Genomic DNA, 16,271 nt, shown 5'->3' on the forward strand with positions numbered 1-16,271 from the left:
CGAGAAGTCAGAATTAAGGGTGGCTACACAACCTTAATCGAACTCTCTGTACAAAAAAAAATAAAAAAAAAAAATCACCTATCCCATTGGTAAGCCTCCAGCCCCCTCATTTCTTACTTATCTTCCAGCTGCTCAGGCTGCAGCCCCGAGCCCTCAGCGCTCAGCTCCAGCTCATTCCCGAGCAGGTCTGTCGCATCATCTGACCGGATCTGGGGCCCTGTAGGAAACCCGTGCACGGTCACACCATTAAAGACCACATCCTATTACATCCACACAAGTGGAGCCAGTCCAACAGGCAGCCCAGCTCAAGCCTGGCATTTCTTAAAGCTTGCATTTGGCATTCTATACTAACACAGTTTTGTGTGCGTAGCAGCATCAACGCATATTCCACAGCTCTGCCAGCTGCAAGAGGCCCCCACTTGGAGGGAGGGGATTCTCTGACCACACAAGCTCCTGTCACACAGCTGGGGTAGTGGGGAGAACTTGGCTCAATTTCACTGACCATACATGCGTGTGCCCTTGTTTCCCTTGGTACTTTCGGCTTTGCCATCCAAAGCGTCAGAGTGCATTACTGAACCTGATGAAAACCTCCCCACATCTGGGCAGAAATCTCTTCCCTTTTACTGCTTGTGAAGACAATAAGAAAGAATAAGATAGATAAGAAAAAGAGTTTTACCTCGTTTAAAGGTCACAATGCAAGTGAGTGGCACACCCAGAGATGGGACTCCCTTTGCCTCACCTAAGAATTATAGGTAGTGCTATCTGGAAGGTTTAGTGGCATTCTTTTAGCAGATCGTACTCGCATACACCCTTCTCTAGTCCCCCTTAGCTTTGTTTTCAGTTTGCTTTTCTGCTCGTTATTTTTGGGGAATGAGGTGGAAAGTGCTTGTTTGTTTATGCAGTGTTTGGCTAGGCTGGTCGCATCCTCAAGTCACTTCCCATTACACTGATATTAAACATTCCTATAAACCCTAACACCTTTTCCCATTCTGTTCCTAGCTCATCGACTCCAGGTTTTACTCTAGAAACTACTTCCTCTCTGTGCTACCTGTTTGTCCTGACTGAAGACCCTGTAGATAAGCATTTAGGATACAGGACTAAATATGGTAAATTCCCAGGGTTTCAACAGAAGAGTTGAAATTCAAAAGGCTTCTCACAGAGGTATTTTATGAGGGCTCGTATCTCAAAAGGGCTGCAATACCTGATTTAGCTTTGTCCCTAGCAAAAGCTACATCTTGTTTCCTGCAAAGTTGTCTTTTTTGATTACTTTTAGGGTTTGGTTCTATTTTTGACGCAATTGCAGTAATCCATATGTACTACTATTTTTTTTTAAAAAAGACACATTCACAGGCCCACTTCAGTACCAAATTTTCAAGACCTTTGCTTGCAAATGGGTTTATCTTTTATTTTATGGTATATACTGACAATCAAAAGGTAATCAGACTTGTCTAATAAAGAACAATAACATTTATCTGCAGCACAAATGATTTTATATGGTCTGAACTCCTCTACGTGTTATGGCCACGTCTTTATTCTATCTCTTAACTTATCAGCACCACCCTACAGTGTTTGTTAAGGAAAAAAACACCTTTCAGTGGAATCTTACAAATTGTCTGCCAACTTTAGATGAACAAGTACTGTTTGGATGAGACCTGCCTACCCCAGGCCTATCAAACAGCTCTGAAAACACTTCAGATCTCTGGTATGTCAGCAGTTTAAACCCTAAAGATGTAATTTTTTCTTTTGGAGTGCCATCTCCTCATTTTGTGTCTCTCTGGTCCTTCCCTGTACCACAAACATGTATCTCATTAGACTACATAACATCCATGTTTAATTATCCTCAGCAGACTAAAATTTGCCAGTTTCCATATGGCTGATCTGTTCAATCTGCCAGGTTTTTCATGATTTATTCAGAAAAAAAATGGCAATTTACAAAAACAAATTCTTTGTTTCCCCACAGAAAGACCAGTTTCTATTCTCTGAGCCAAAAAACTAGAACTAAACAATATGTACAACAGAAGCAGATGTAGCTATTATAGTGTGGCCTGGTGCTTTGAGAAAGGGGACAGCATGAGTAAAATTAATGCATTAATACATTCACTTCAAAGCATTTAACCTTTTCTACTTAACATCACTCACATTATTCTTTCAAGTGTAAGAAAATTTAAACATCTTCACCCCGGTTTGCTGGTCTGCAATGCCACCACCAGAACCTGCCACCGTGATGCGTAAAACAAGGAAAACGCCGAGCGCGCACATTTCTAAATATAGTGACTGGGAGCTTTCAGCTTGTAAGCAACAATCGCTGCTGTTGTCAAATTCAGCATTAAACCAATGGATCCATTTTGTATCAATACACTTTAATTGGTTTTCTGGATGACATCTCCACAGAATAATGCCAGGATCAGTAGTGAGTACCAGGGCTGTATTAGCAGAGTAAACATTAAGTTATTATGTCCCTTTCAGAGAACACAAAAGTTACTCTAGCTTGAAGCCATATGGCCTAGAAACATGTTGACATATCTCAGCAATAAAGGGTTATGTTACAGAAGGGACCAAGTCGAGGAGATCAGAAAAGCTGGATCGGCTACTTGACCAGTGTCACATCACTGAACCCGGCGTAAAGAGCCCGAACAAAATGACATGAACTCATCTGCGACCACTGTCTAGGAGCGGAGACCTTTAACAATGGCAGCACCTGCCAGATCGCCGTTCTCCTCCCCAATAAAGTCACCAACAGCCCCCTCACTGTTCTGTCATGTGCCTGGCACAAGGCCCCTATTGTTACCAGCCACTCTCACTCCAATAATTTCTCCTCTAAATGACACTGCACCACCACAGGTCATTTCAAGGGGACTGAAAAGAAAGATTTTGCATCTGTTTTGAGTTGTAGGCACCAAGGGGGAGGGGGCTCGAAACCCCTTGATAGCTGGCAAATGGTAATAGCAAAATGTCTCTATTGTTTGTGTCTGAACAAACAACCATACTACATGAGAGTTTTTATTGTCCTCAAGGCAATCTGCCACGAATGCTCCCCTTTGCCCATACTCTACAGAGAGAGAGGGGAGGGGAGGGGGGGAATCACCACAATAGTCACAGTTAGGAAACCTTAGTGAGAGTTTAATGACCAGCTACCAACTAATGGATGGTGAGTAACATATGGCAGAGCTTGGCCTCTTCACATATTGATTAAAAATAATTTAAAATTTAAAGCCAAGTTTGTTTGACAAGGTTCCAGCTTCTCAGCAGCCACTTAATCTGAATAAATCTGAAGGGGAAAAGCTTAAATTCTAACCTAAGGCAAAGCAGAACAAATTCATTCTCACATTACATAATTGAATCTATTACATTCGCCCAAGACTAACAGCCAACACTTCACAATTTTCTCCCTCTACCTAAAATATTTGCTGATGTAAACAGCAAAGCAACTCTTTGTAATATTTGGTAACCTTTTTAGAGTGCCTTTATTAGACCCTCCTTATTAAACACAAACATTAATGGCCATAATCAAGACCTGTTAGTCACATTTTAACCACATATTATTTAATGCAACTGAATGATTCTATTCTTATGTTCTCCAAGCACCACTTGAGTTAAAGGGTCATACTTTTATAAATATCTTTGTGTTCTTTTCTAGCGCGATGAATGTCAGGAGCTGAAGCACTTGAGATAATTGTTCCTACTGAATGAATTTAAATAAAGTCTAACTGGATTACTTTTTTATTTGCTTTCAAAACCAGCTAGACACACTAGGAAATAGATCAGATAACAGCATAGAAATTACAGTACCTGCCTCTATCAAGAATCAGATGTGGAGCTAAGAAGACTCCAAGTAAATGAAAGGAACAAAAAAAATGCTGGTACTGATTTTTAAACGGTGATTATTTGGGAAAGGAAAAAGGAAAATGTCCCTACAGCCCAGCTATACACACAGTAAGGATCTGGATAAAGACTTTGGATATTTGGCAACTGACACAAACCGGTGGCTAAAGCACTTCGTTAGTGTCAGGAAGCCTGTAACCTGCTCCCGGCTCGGGCGCTGAACTGCTCCATAACCCCCGCCACGTCACTTTGTCTCTGGCTTCTCACTTAGTCTTTTTGCAGTGGCTGCTTCAAAACATTCTGGTCTTTGTCGAGGCTCTACCTGCTAATTCAACACAAGAGAGTCACCAGAAAGAGCTGACACTTGCACTCCTCTTCAGTCCCACTACAAATTTTTCCCTTAGATGACTTGGCCTTTCGGAGAACGTTACACCCCAAGTACTACAGGGAATGCCATGGCCAACTTAAAGTACCGAGTATCCACAGGATTTCCACAGATCAGCTGAACTGGCATAAACCGCAGGATGTAGGGAGCACAAATACTGGCAGTAGCAAGGATCACCTGGTTCCTGCAAACCCTTGCCAGAAGACACAGTGATACCCAGAAGCTGAACTGGATTTTTCTGGTGTGAAGAAACAGCAGGTAACGGAGGGAAGGTGTTAGAAAGCACAGTATTGACAACATGTATGTAAAAGCATAACAGCAGAAACGGTGGGAAAAGAAACCGTGTGTCCTTTTTCTGAGTAGTACTAGCAGTGCCATGGAAGTAGGAGGTGCAAGGTTGGAGATGCAGTTTGGCTCTTCACCAAGACATCAGCTGATTACATATTTTAGAAAAATGACTCGAAAATATTTTTATAAAGTTTAATTTGATTACACCTCTATTTCTCTTAATGGAATTACTAAGCTGCTCATTAAGAAATCAATTTATTTCTAGCGCTTTTCTATCACAGCAGCACATTACTCCACGACAGAACTTTGAAAGAGATTAAGCTACACACTGATGGAGACAGAAACAGAGCTCCTAAACTGCCACAGGACTTAAGACCTAACTTGTTTAAATCCTTTTAAAGGAACACCACCAAAACCACACTGGATACCAAAACACCAACTTCAAGTATCTATGCATGTGTCAAAACCTGATTAGCAACCATGCATTATTTATTAACTGCAGGGTGCTCCTCAGAGATAACAAACACTGATTGCAGCATTTCACTGATTGGAATTGGGAATGCAGCAAGAGAATTTTCCAAGGGCACACAGGAAAATCTGTGTCAACACCAGGAATAGAAGCGAGATCATCTGGCTTCCAGCTCCATAAAATCACCCTTCCTCTCCAAAATAAAATTACTTTTCTTTTCTAATAATAAAAGCCACTACAGGAAGGAGTGGTCTGTTTTTATCTTTTAATTTCAGAAATATGAGGAATGACCAGCTCTGGTCCGCCCTGCACTTGGACTTCCTAGATGGTTCCTGAACACAGCCAATGCACCCTGAATGCAGGAAAGAAGTTAACAGCTTCATTCTCATGTCATTGCTTCCCCTGTGATCTCCCAAACAGCAAGCAACATAAATTAGGATTTGAGTTAAAATAATCCACAGCGCACCCGCTTTTCTTTTAGATATCTTTGTGGAACCTGACCGCATCCCGGTCTTTAGTGTATTTTTCAAATCTACAAGGCAGCAAGTACTGCTCTCCATCAAAAGATGGGGAACAAAGGTATAGACTAGTAACCTGCTAGAAATCAGACACAAAGGTAGGGTTCTGGAAGCAGTTTCCTAAATCAAGGCTAGCGCTTTGCCTGTTGGATCCACTTCCATCTCAAAAGACTGAAAGAGGTAACTGGGACTTGATGGAGATGCCAGGATCATCTTGTATTAACTCCTATCAGCCAAGCGTAAAACACCAAATGTATGCAAATCTGGGGCATTATCAATTGATTTTTGTATTTGTGATTTATTCAATATAGAAAATGTTCTATATGTATGGTTGATTTTCATATTTATGATGTGTGCCACATTGGCATGAACACGCAAACAACTTCTGCAGGACTGCAGCTGCCATGTGAGCTTTCTAGCAGACCATGGCTATTGACTAAATGTCCACTGAAACTATTCTCTTCACACTGTCACACCAAAGATTTTATAAATCTGGGGTTTTTAAAACAGAATAAAACTGAAAAGCCTGCAGAACATACATAAACGTCTTCCACGGAGAATATGCTTGGAACATCAAGTGTACCATCATTTCCTCCCAGGCAATTGCATATTGCCCATAAACATCATTAGTGTTTATGTGCGCACAAATGATCTCTGAACTATTTGTCATTAAAGTTAATTAAAATCTCCTGCCTGAAGAGAAAAATAATAGGACCTGGGAGTGCATTTGGAAGCCATTAGGGACAGTCCTTGTGCTCTATGGTAGGGCACATGGCAGCTGAAACAGCCACGTGTTAGTGCAAGCGTGGAGGAGCAGAGAAACACATGGCACTGAAGGAGGACAAGGGAAAGCAGAGGAGGAGGGCTGCAGCCCTCGCATTTCCCAAGGACCTTGGGTCTTTCTGCCCAACATCGGGACACTAGAATTTTTGTCATGGCAAATATTCTCCAAGAGGCAAGAAAAGACTGCTTAAGGAATACTCAGTGAATAGGTGCAATCCTGCACCTTACTGAGCGCTGTGAAGATCATCTGCCTAGGAAGGAAAGCACTCAGCACTTCCCAGGGAAAGTCAGGGAAGCACAGGCATTTGCATAACATTTGTAAAAACTGCTTCTGCCACAGATATTTTAGGCCCGTGGAGGACTTCCTCCTCCCTTCCTTACCCCCCTTCTCCCAGCAGGTCAAGAAAAAGTCTGCTGCCCTGAGCTATCTTTCTTAGCAATCTGATTAACATATGGACACACTCTGGCTTACTAAAAACAGGAAATCAATTTGAAAGGCAAGACAAATATTATTTGCTTTCTTCCCATCTGCTGTGATACGTGAACACGCCTGCTTTCAGCAGTGATACAGGGTTATTGATTTAGGATATTTATAGCGTATATGCCGTTATCAGGCCAGCTATCAAAGAGCTGTAGGAAAGGCTGTTTGACCCTACAGGCTATTTAAATATGTAGTCACTTAAAAAAAAGTCAGATTTTCTTATTCAAGTTGACAGCAATACTATTTCATGTCATGCCTAAAGATACCATTTCCTGCTTCTCCATCTACTTCTGTTTGATTGCAAGTCAAATTAAATGTAATTGTTAAAGGACTCTCCTGTCTGCATGGTGACCCCAATGCATTTCCAGGCTACTGCTTTGACCCTCTGGGTCTGCAAAAAGCTGGTTTTCACAGCACCATTGCCTTTTTACCCATAATCAGGCCGAGTCACTTTGCTAGAGGGAGCACAGAAAGCCAAAGGACCCTTTATCATAAGCACAGGCTGTCTTTTAAAAAGGCAATTTTAAAAAGTCTATATATAAATAACCAAACCAAATAATTCTGAAGTGGCCACAGATAACTATTTAAAAAGAGACAGCACTGTGTGCTCCCAGCAGTAGCCTGGGCCGAAACGTGAAATATTGGACTGGATCATTGCTGAGAATACATGTGCAGTATCTTTCATCATACCATTGCGTTCCATCCATAAACACTTCTTCACACCGCTCAAGCCTTACTAAAAAACCCACAAGCTGTCAGGAGGGCTTATTTAGCAATGTTAAGTGAATTAATGAGAGCCTGTGCTCATACAGAGCTCCATATAGCAACGTGAGGCTCTGCCAAGGGGCATGGTCTGCACACACATATCACAGTGTCTCCCACAACTGAAAGCCAAGATGTGCACTAACTTACACGAGGCTTATGCCCATCTGGTCAAGAAGCAAAAATATAATATTAAATATTGGTCCCATAAAGACAGATCAGCTTTCAGAGACTCCATACTTAAAGGAAAAACCTCAAGACTGACCCATATTTTCCAAAACTTTTGCAAGCATGAATTCATGTCCAGGAAAATGAGATTTTCCTAATTTGCTGATCCTTTATGCCTCTCACATGGTTAATGGTTCATACCACACATTTACTGAGGTGCAGGTGGAACCCTCCATATTTCGCCTTTCTTAACTCTTTCCATGAGCTGTAAAGTGTGGGCATTTAACTTGCCTTCACCAACTCAGAATTCTTGTTCCAGACTCTTTGCAAACTCAGGCAGACTTCCACACCTTGGTTTTCTTCAGGTGGAAAACATCGTGCCTTTGACAATGCCACTGGAAAATTGTTCACTTGAAGGAAGTCTGGTGTCTGGAAAACTACTGAAGTACTACCATCACTTTTCCTGCGTAGTGGCATCTCCCAGGAGGTGTGGTACATGGTCCAAGTGCCCTTTAAAATCGGTGCCATTCTTGCCATTAGCCAGAATGGAGAGTAACTGGATTTGGAAGATTCCCTTACATTTGAGCCAGGCTTCACTCCCTGCTCTGCTGTTTTGCTGGGCACCCAGCCCATCACCTCATGGAAGACCCTCTAGCCCAGCAAGTATCCTTAGCAGAACAAACTCCTTTTAGGAACGGATTAGCATGACTGATGCTCCTGGAAGCACTGGGCTTCCAGTGGTTATCTTTCTAAGCAGGAAATACCTGGAGAAAGCCACAAGGTACTGGAATATAAACTACAAATGAATATACATTAGTTATTAAGTAAAGCATTCAATAACAATAATTTGTGAATCTGTAATTAGGGATGGAAATTAGATATAGAACAAGTAATTCATGTGCCATGCAGATAAAGCACTGAGCTGAGGCACGGGAGACCTGTATATAGTTCTTGCTTCTACCAAGGACTTCCTACAGCGGTTCAGTTTGTCTATTAGGGTTGATATCAGGTATAGGAGACTTTCTAAAAAAGCTCTTGGGCAAAATAATAAACTCTGCCTTTTTTCTCTAACTGGTACAGAGTTTCTGCTATTGGCAGTCAGAGGCGGATATTAAACACTTCTGTGCAACATTAAGGAACATTTAGGCTTCACTTCTCCCTTCTTACTTTCATTGTGGTTTAGATCCATGCTTTGCAAAACAAGAGAGCGTGATGCAAAAAAAGGAACGAAGTTAGAGAAATTGCTCTGTGAAAGCTAGGCTGGTAGCTTTTGCCAAAGGGAAAAAGTCTGCAACACAAACACAAGGATCTCTAGCTGGCAAAAATGACCGGCAAGAAAACACTGAATTTGCCCCTTGATGGTTGAAACACAGGCCACTCTTCGGCCTTAGACCTAGGCACTCCATGTACATTGCCACTGGGTCCCAGGTAACAGAGCTGGCACTGGAACAGTGACTGGACTCAGCCTGATGGAAGCCTGGATCCCTCAAAGGGTCCAGAAAGGTCAAACTAAGGCAAAGCCCCTCTAGGAAATCCCCAAATCTGGAACAGGGGGGCAGGACCTGTCTGATCTCCCCTGCCACGAAGGATCTGCGGCCTTCACACAACAATGAGCGGGAGCTGCTAAGAGAATGATGTCTCCAGGGATTCAGGAGGGACCAAGGCAGACTCATGGCAGCCACGTGCAGCAACGGAGAGAAGCACTGACTTTCAAAGCCACGTGGCTTAAGGTAACTTGAACAGAAACTGAAGTTCAGGGAGCAATTCCATGTCTAGAATCTGAAGAAGCTACAAGGTCATGACAAGCTGACACCAGTAAACTCCCATCTGCAGCAGATAACTGGTTAGTAAACATCTGGCTCCAGTTTTAGGGAAGTCCAAGAAGAGGGAATGGAGCTAGCAGCAGGGTATGAAATCAGCTGGGGTTATTCCGTGTTATAATGCTACTCGGATGCAGCAGGGACTGCTGGAAGTCACTGGCTGAGCAGCACCCTGGCAGGACAATTGCAATTCTGCGCACAGTGCATTTCTAAACGGCCAAGGGTTGTGCTGGGAGTTAACCACTGCACAGACCCTGCGCTGGCCTCCCGCCTAGGAATTAATTTTGACTTCTTCCATATTGCGCTATTATTTTTTTTCTCAATCTTTCACCTATGTACCAAAGCATCTTGCTATCCCTTCATGCACAAGAGGGTGTGAAGGATTGAAGTCTTTTCTAATAATAAGAGTAATTTTCAACAAAAGTCACAGAATTGATTTTCAGGGTCGTGTAACCCTCATGTCTCAAAGGCTCTAACACATTATCACGGGAACCACTTCTCCTGACCGGAAGCAGCATATAATAGGAAATCCTGACATCTGGAATAGCACATCTGGCAACCATAATGTTTCCAAACTTGCTAAGAGTCCTTGTCAGCCTTTTACACCGAATTATTATTACTGTGTCATGTTCTTTCTTTACAAGGTGTGTCCATATCACTCATGTTTACACTGTTGAGCAGCATCAATTATATAGCAATCACTTGTTTATCTGTGGCACGGTGAAACTTTTAAGATATTCCTGGTGCTGGTGAGAAGTCAAGAAGTTTACAGTGAGTTGCTTCTCAGTTGTTTAGAATTATATGGCTGTTGAAAATATCCAGTCCAAGCTAATAAAAAGAGCATAGGAAGGAATATAAAATCTTCTGATTCAGGCCTTAAGCCAATCTCTGCCTACAGTGGATAGGAAGAAGCCCTCATGTATATTCAGGTCTGCTTAACATGAGGTTTCTTGCAGTTTTCTCTGGAGCATTCTGGGATTGCTGCTGTCAAACACAAGACAACATGTTCATAAAGGGATCCCTATGATACTTTTAAGCATGACAAGACCATCTTTCACACATGGTAGAATGAATTCACAGGAAAAAAAAGGATGTTTCTAAACAATTACAGAGCCTATCAAAACAATGTGGCATTAAAAAAAGTTTCCGCAGCCCTTTTACCAATGCAAATTGCTTTCATCTTGAAAGGCACCTCATTTGCTAAGTTATTGTTCTTTTCGTCTGTTCAAGTCCTTTTCTGTGATCATTTCCACTTACCAAACCAAGCTTCTCCCCTCCTGGCTCTACCTCTACCAATGGAACTCAGAGATTACCACCACATAATGGCGTGGAGCTCCCTTTCATCCTGCCCTTCGCTGCCTTCCGAACCCACCCTTTCATTCATTGCTGCTATACTTTGCCAGCATTTTGCAACTGCATCTGTACCTCTGGACTTGCTGAGAAACATCTGGCACAATGTTTGTTGGCAAATAGCTGATATACAAAATAACATGCAGTAATCATGTCTCCACTGTCTCCTGCACAGCCACAAAATACACTGTTACTGCTCCAAATGTATATTAAAATGGACCAAATGGTAATGCTCTTTGCCATTTCTTTTTTTAAACTGTTACTTAATCAAGCTTTCTGTTAAGGCAAGAACAAGACAGAACCTGAGCTTGGATGTCCTCATGCCTGGTCCAACAAAACCTACTTTTTCTAGATGGACTTAGTTGAAAGGAAAGGAGTCATATTTACAATATTCTGTGCATGTGTGGGAAGCTCACCTAAAATTACAATAACTATGTGATGCTGACTGTTGATTCACAGAGCCCTGAACAGACTAAGTGTTTGGTTTTCACTCTGCAACCCCGGATAATTATACTCACACATTACCTTCAAGTATCTGTGCCTTGACATCTCAAGAAATACCAGAGATACTTTCTCTAACTCAATGTGTGTTCCCTGTACAGACAGAGGGCATTTCACAGGAGTCAGTGGAACAGAAACATAAACAAACCCCTGTGCCCTGGTTAGGCCTCCGAACAGGAATGCCAAACACCTCCCCCCTGCTCTCTGTCACTGATACCTCCATCCCCATGGGTCACTGCTGGTGGCCACAGCTTTTAATCACATGCTGGGCCTCCAATGATTTATCACCCCTTAATAGTTTTTGTTGAAGATTCCCAGTTGGGAACTCTGCTCCCCTTCCCCCCGCCATGTAGCTTTACCCAAGAGCATCCAAACCAAAGCAGGAAAATATACTGTCCATGTGCAAGCAGAATTAATGCTGTTTAAGAAAACTATCTGTTACTGACAGGCACTTTTAGAAAATAATTAGTGACACCATATAAGATTTTAGAATTAGGCAAAGTTTATAAAACTAAAGACTTCAAATCTAGCATAGTGTTTCCAACAGACTGCGTGGCTCTCTGTTGTTCTCTGCACAGTGCATTTAAAAACACAGCCTTGCTTTTGGTAAAATCTTGCTACAAGATTCACTTCAGTTTTCAGCTCCAAGCTGCTTCAGTGGAACTTCCTACCAACGTACCGTCAGCAGAAACACTATGCACAAGAAGAACACCAACATGTCATGTGGCATTTATGATCTCAGTACATAACCAAGATTTGCCTCATAGGAAACACTGATGCAGCAATTTTCATCCACAGGTCTCACAAGTTTCCTGCGCTTACCTCCATTTTAAAGCTGAGCTTTCTTTCCAACTCAGTGTGGGATGCTGCCCGAACCAGGGTTAAAGCCAGACTTCCTTCGTCCCCAGCAAAAAGTCTATGTGACAGACCCAGACATCTCTCAGGAGCAGATAAAATTCTTCCACTTGTTCAGACTCATCAGGAAGTAACAGTTGTGATTCCACTTTGAACAAAGAATAAACCACTTGAGTCCATACCAAGTCCTCACGCCTATGTCTCCAATCCTGGCAGGAAGGGATTCTTCCCTCTCAGGTGGAAACAATCCCTGCAGGTGGTGGTGCTGGTAGTGATGAGGACAACATTGGTCCGTCTCCTCTGTTGGCGTTTGCCCGATGGATTCAAACAATCCATCTAGTTCATTTTTCTCTATAACAAAGCAGCAGACACTGTAGCTGTAGGGCTCTCAACACAGTTGGCCTCACAATTGTGTGCAAGAGCCATGTTATTTCAGCCACTGACTGGAAGAGTTTAACCACTTATTTTAGGATTTGTTCCTGTGGAACAGAAGTAGACCCTTTATACAAATGGGTCATATTTCACTCCTGCGTCTCCCTCCTGTCTCTCTAACACTACTCAGTAGTCTAATCAAAGCTACATAATGCTAGCAACAGAAAAATCAGGTTGAAAAACTAAGGAAAGTAATAAATTTCAGTGGCAAACTTACACTCAGAAAACCTGAAAATGAAGTCCAAAAGGCAAAGAAATCCATCTCATCAGTCAGGTACCTTGGAGGGAAATCATCTGGCATGCACGGGAGGTCTCCCATTGCCCAGGTAGGGGACACAGCTTCAGCACATCACTCCTTCCTTCCCATCCAGCTCTCATGCTCGTAGAAACTGGGGTGACAACAGGGAAAAGAGGGATGGAGAATTGTTCTGGTATCATCCCGGCATGGAGCTGTAATGCAGCCAGGGGATATACACTGGCATAAGAACTCAGAAATACATGCAGATGCCTCATTTTATGTGTAGCTTTAGCAACTGCCAACATTTTGGAGGTCCTTTACTTGTATAACATGCAAGAAGCAGCAGTTATGTGCATGAGGTATGTTCCTGATACATTTAAACATAATCCCTAAGTTTCAATGATACTAAGCACTCGTAGCCATAACCAAAGCTATGTCATTCTTTGATGATAATCATAATCTTTAAAAATAAGACATTTTGTGTTATACTTAAAGTTATTACTTGTAAAACAATAACTCCGCATGTATCTAAAAATGTCTAACACCATGATGATTTAATTCATAAACCACAACCTGCAACGCTACCTTACAAACGAGGGTGCCCATATGCAGCACAACTTACCCAGGAAAACAGGCAATTAATTCACTTCTAACACAGGATTACAACACAGGCTGCCCTCTCACACCCCAGCAGTGTAGATCACAGCATTTCTCATCACTGGTGGATCAATCTACAAAGGCAGGGAAGGTTAAAAACAAAACGTAAGACTGTTCAACTTATTTAGTCGCTTATACATGGTATATAAATAGTGGTTTTGCATTATGTCATAGAGCTACCATTGCCCTAAATGGCAACAGGACCTTAACAAACAGGTGTCTAAGAGAATGAGGGCAGACCAGAACCCTTACACATAAAGAAAAATGCTTATTATAGTTTTACCACTTGCCACAGACTGTGACAGAAGTGCTAAAATCTAAAGCTAATACACAGGAGGTTTGTTTATTGCGTTGGATGGACCAAAGAAAAATTTCCTGCATATGACACTGAAGGCAGAGTGCACAAAAATTCCTCTGAAGTCTGCAGAGAGCATTGAACAGACCCTCCTCTGTTTTAGCCTCTCTCTCACATATCTGTGTTTTGAATTTTAACACAGCTGTGAAAGAAAAAAAAAGCAACACCAATAAGCTTGCCAATTAGGCATTCAAATGTCAGAGACAAAGGAAAGTTTGGTAAGGAGATGAGTTTGCTGTGGGCAATGACTGTGTCAGACAGCCAATGACATCACTCCCTGTGCTGTCTCCATCACAATTTTCCAGAACAGGATTACAGCGATGACAGATTCCATTCCAAAACTCCCAGGCAGCTCTTTACATAGATGTTAGCAGAACAAAAGCATTACATGAGATTTCCTCTCTCCGTCAGGCAGCATTTGATGTTCTCTAATCCTCACCTTGGGAAAAGCATTCAAGAACCATATGGACTTGCTGAAATCACACAGGATGTCCTGTCTCGTAGCTAAAATACACGACTTAAGGAACCTCTGTGGGGCTGAGAGGGCAAAGAAAGTAGGTTCTGGTTTTTATTTCCAAGAGAATGGCAGTGATAGAACCCAAATCTGTGCACATCACTGTCAGGTGCAATTGCTACATATCCCATGAAAGACTATTGTGGTAACTTAATGGGGCATAAATGGGGAGTAGAAAAAACAGAAAAAGCATCAACACTATCTGCTGTATTAGAGAATTCTTCAGTAACCAGAAATAAGTGACAAAAATTTAAAAATTTCTTCTGCTTTCATCTTTAAAGATTCAGTCTTCCACTTGTACTGAATTTTGACCATAGCTGGTTAACTACAGAGAAGTGAGAAGTCAGAGCACTTGACATTTGGATAAAAGCTTTCATTTAAAATAAGTAACCAGCATTTTCATGCATTTTAACCAAAACTGACCCAGTAAAGAATTTATGCGTTCAATTAATCTAGTTCCCTTTTCTCATTCAATTATCTATGACTTTTAGCACTGGCAGGAAGTTATTCAATTAATATTTTTATTTTGTATGGAAACTCAATCCTATTCGTATCTATTGCCAATCAAATCATCTTAATTAACATAATCGGCACCAATTGTCTGCAGTCTGCTGTGTCACCCATGACCTGAGTAGAACTTTTTTCATCTCCTTCACAGAAATATATTCAGTGAGTGAGCACAGGAACAGTTTAAGTCACATTTTCAAAGTCTGATGCATGCCACGGTGCAGATAATGTATATCCCATTTTCGTGCTCTGGATATTAAAGGAATGATCAGAAGCTAAAAGCAAATAAAGATAATAGCACACATTCTTTTATAGTTACCTTTTTTTTTTTTTAAACTATGCTTAAAATGTTATAGCTCTCTTTCTCAGCCTCCCAGACTCATATACCTCTCCTCTGGAATTTAGTTAATGGAAAATCAAAGGAAGTTTAACAGGTGTTATTATAAAGAACCCTTTACACTTGAGACAACTGCTACATGGTCATTATCTAAGTATGTCTTATGGTTTGGAGCCACACTTGAAAGTTCAGGTTTCTTACATTATCCAGCGCTCCATTCCATGCACCAGTTTCCATTTTATTAATGCCAGCAAAGACAAGCTGTATGTTTCCGAGATGAACTCGCATGAAAGCGCCTCCTAATTCAGAGCTACCAACTGATTCAGGCCCATCCCTGCTTGGTGTGTAATTCTTTTGTCCCCTGTCATTCTGAGTGTATTCTGTTATATCTGCAGTGCGATGAATTTAGGTTAAGAGCACAGTTACTGGCATGCTGCCCACCCCAAGTGACTCAGGCATCTTCTTGTTTCGTTACAGTGGCCTCCCAAGCCCACAGGATTTATCTGTGTAGACAACACAATCACAACTCATCAAAAAGTGCAAGGAATAAGCAGTGCATGAGAAAAGGGTTTTTTACTTTTAACTGCAAGGAAAGGGTTGTAATAAGCAAGTATTACATTGCCTGGAATTAACAGGCATGTCACTGCAAGCAAAAACAGTTTCACATTTTGGGTAGTTTGAGAAGCAGACAAATACCGTGACTGTCTTTTTCTTCTTGATGTCCTTGTATAATTGATCTTGAGCTAGGAACTTTGCATTCCAGCAGAAGCCTGGATTAAAAACCTAGACCAACAACAGTCAGCCATCAATCTTGATGCCATCTATCCTATCTGCAACCATTTGTATCGGCCATTAGCTATTTAGTGACTCTAAGTCTCAGGCAGAGAGATCATCTTTCAAAGAGAATAAACTCTCAGTGCATATCCCCATTCATTCCTCCTATTCTTTTGCTAATTCCCATCTATTACTCCCTCAGCACTTGCAGTGAAATCTCATGCTCATTGCTTCACTCATATTTATATACCACAT

At 41.6% G+C, this 16,271-nt stretch overlaps 1 long non-coding RNA gene across 1 annotated transcript in view; it reads right to left on the reverse strand.

Moving 5' to 3' along the window:
• LOC130156581 (uncharacterized) overlaps positions 1 to 16,271 on the reverse strand; it is a 55,889-nt gene that overhangs the window by 26,540 nt on the left and 13,078 nt on the right. Inside the window, exons 3-5 of the long non-coding RNA XR_008824479.1 lie at positions 13,495 to 13,603; positions 12,913 to 13,084; positions 12,170 to 12,553 (exon numbers count right to left, since the gene is read on the reverse strand). This is a non-coding gene — a long non-coding RNA (uncharacterized LOC130156581). The remainder of the gene's footprint in view (positions 1 to 12,169; positions 12,554 to 12,912; positions 13,085 to 13,494; positions 13,604 to 16,271) is intronic.

The sequence above is a fragment of the Falco biarmicus genome, chromosome 10 (genome assembly GCF_023638135.1).
Source record: "Falco biarmicus isolate bFalBia1 chromosome 10, bFalBia1.pri, whole genome shotgun sequence".
Taxonomy (NCBI): domain Eukaryota; kingdom Metazoa; phylum Chordata; class Aves; order Falconiformes; family Falconidae; genus Falco; species Falco biarmicus.